The following is a 3,251-nucleotide window of genomic DNA, read 5'->3' on the forward strand; positions in this document are numbered from 1 at the left end:
TGAGTCTAGTGGTGTAGACTATAACATATTCTGACACTTCTAACTATCTCAAACAATTAAAAAAGCATTTTTGACACCATAGCGAGTGATAACACTGACTATGTTAACAGGTTAAAATCTTTGCGATTAGTCGATTCGTGAAAACTTATGAAGTTTTCACGAGATTCTTAAAGTCTATAGAAATTTCACCATTGAATTTCTAACGGGTTGTTACAGAATGCTCGTGGACTTGGGAATCCGCAGGCTATTCATGTTCTTCGTGATGTTGTGCGAAGAGAAGTTCCCAACATATTGTTTGTGATGGAGACTAAATGTGTGAGTAGAAAAATGAAAAATTTGAAACTTTTATTTGGATTTAATGGTTTTTGAAATTTGAATTGTGAAGGACGTAGTGGGGTATTTAAATTTTTTAGCATAAGGGTGTTAATTTGAATCCAATTTCATTTTCAAAGAACCATTTTGATGCTTGGCTAACTGACTTGGTTTTGAATTGTCGATGGCGTTTAACTACTATTTATGGCCACCCAGATGCTGTAATGCCAAAAGGACATTTGGTAGTTGATAAAATCTATTTCCGGCCCTCCAAATTTTCCATGCATTTGTTTTGGGGAATTTAATGAAGTGGTGTCTAACTTTGAAAATGGGGTGGTAGAATGCATACTGAAGGGCAAATCAGGGACTTTGGGGATGTTATTGATTCATGTCATTTTTAGTGCTTACACACGGTTGGGAATTTTTTCACATGGTATAATATGCGAGAAGGGGAGGCTTTCATTTAGGAGAGGCTTAATAGATTTTTGGCCAATCTTGAGTGGATGTTTTTATACTATTCCACAAATGTATAAAAACATTGAGATTCTTCTTTATACTTTATAGCCAAAGGTGACCCCTCAAATCATTGAGATTCTTTTACAACCATTTTGTCGAGGAAGAGGTGAAGGAAGTTCTAAATACACCCTATGAATGCGTTGGTATGTCTCCAATTTTCTACCAAAAACATTAGCATATTGTTAAAGAGTTGCTGATAAAAATGGTGTTTTCTAATTTGAATCATGGGCTTATTCCAATAGAAGTTAATAATACTTACATTGTGCTTATTTCAAAGAAGCAAAAATCTAAAAAAATTCATGACTATAGATCTATTAGTTTGTGTAATGTGGTTTATAAGATAATGGCTAAGATGATTGCTAGTAGGTTGAAGCTTATTTTGGCTAATGTTATATCCCCTATGCAAAGTGCTTTAGTGCTGAGAAGACTTATTACAGATAATGTCTTATTAGCATACGAAGTAGTCCATTCTATCAAAAGAAGAAGGGGAAAAATGGTGTAATGTCTATTAAATTGGATATTAGTAAAGATTATGATAGGATGGAATGGTAGTTTCTAGACATGGTGATGATTCGATCGGAGTTTGATAATAAGTGGTGTGCTTACATCTTCAATTTTGCATTCTTGGGGTTTAAGATAAGGTGATCCGTTATCACCATACTTGTTTGTGTTATGTGCTGAAGGTTTGTCCTCTTTTATTCAAAAAGCTAAGAAGAGAAGAGTGATAAGGGGTGTAAAAATTTGCAATGGTAGTCTGATGTGAACTCACTTGTTTTTTTCTAATGATTATTTGATATTTTGTAGAGCAAGTATGGATAAAAAATTCTTATTTGAAAGCATTAGTTAATTTATATGCAAGTGCATCATGTCAACAGGTAAACTTAGAAAAAATGGACTTATTATTAAGTAAAAATATGGGGGCGGAAGAAGTAACAGCTATTACAGCATTTTGGAATGTTTAGGCTATTCAACACCATGCAAGGTATTTGAGATTACCATCTTTTGTTGGCCGATCTCATTCTGCTACTTTTCAAGACATAGAAAGCCAAATTATGGAATAAGCTACAAGGATGGAAAGAGAACCTTCTCTCACAAGAAGGCCGGGAAATTTTAATTAAGGCTATAGCACAAGCTTTACCTACTTACTTCATGAGTTGCTTTAAGTTGCCAAAAGCTTCTTGTAAAGATTTGGAAAGCATGTTTGCCAAATTTTGGTGGGGGTAACATGGTGAGGAGCATCATTTTCACTAGGTTAATTGGAAACATATGTGCGAGTCAAAGATAGTTGGTGGAAGGGATTTTGAAACTTGAAGATTTTTAATTTGTTGTTACTTGCAAAAGAAGGATGGCAATTAATGCAAAATTTTGATTCTCTATTGTGTAAGGTTTTTAAAGCCAAGTACTTTCCCAAAACAACCTTTTTATAGTCTCAACTTGGCAACAATCATTCTTATGCTTGGAGGAACATTTTTGTAGCAAAAGAAATCCTTCTTCAAGGCTATATATGGCATGTAGGCACTGGGAAAAATATTAAATTATGGGAAGATATGATGGGCACTAAGGTGGACCAAGTCTTAAAGATCCTTTGTAAGTTCTAAATAGGTCAATTACAAGGTCAAGAGTTAGAAAGATCAAGGAAGTTATGCAATAATGAGTGCAATTTACTTGAGATGAAGCTAATAAGACTCCAACATTCAAGATGGACTTGAAGGAAAGAGAATTAGTTTTAATTCATTTAGTACAAGCTATGAAAGAGTGCATCATGACTTAGGATTTAAATATTTATTATTTTGGGCCATTTATTATGTTTATATTATTGAAGTCTTTTGACTTGTTTATTTTATTAAAAATGCTTTTTTATTAGTTATAGGAGTCTAGAATAATTGGCCTTGAGGATGCTTGGCCCACATATATTTTATTTTATTTAATTAGGTTTTAAAGAGGGTTATTGTAGCCAAGTTACCGTAGTTGCGTACTTGCGTTACTATAGCCGCAGCACTATTCACTTAAGGGTAATTTTGGAAGATGTGGCTTTATTTTGGTTAGGGTTTTAATTAGGTTTTCGTTTAAATACTCTTTGTAGTCTCATTTTAAGAAGTTTATGAAAGTTTATGACATTTGATGAATTTTATTCATTATGAGTTGAGTATATCTCCTATTGTTCTTGAATAAGTTTTTGAACTGATAAAAAATAAATCACAACTTTTGTGACGTACCTCCTTTGTAATATGGGTTCTTGAGACAGGTTTTTCAACGGGTCTATATTTTCATATAATTTAGGTTCTTAAAACGAGTTCCTCGACAGGTTTAGGTTCTTCCATTGATTTGATTTTGGCTTTCTTGGGTGAATCTTCAAATTGATTGTGGGTTCAAGAGATTCCATTTTCACGGGTTCATATCAAGATAGGTGGGTACAAGCAAAC

The sequence above is a fragment of the Carya illinoinensis genome, chromosome 8 (genome assembly GCF_018687715.1).
Source record: "Carya illinoinensis cultivar Pawnee chromosome 8, C.illinoinensisPawnee_v1, whole genome shotgun sequence".
Lineage (NCBI taxonomy): Eukaryota > Viridiplantae > Streptophyta > Magnoliopsida > Fagales > Juglandaceae > Carya > Carya illinoinensis.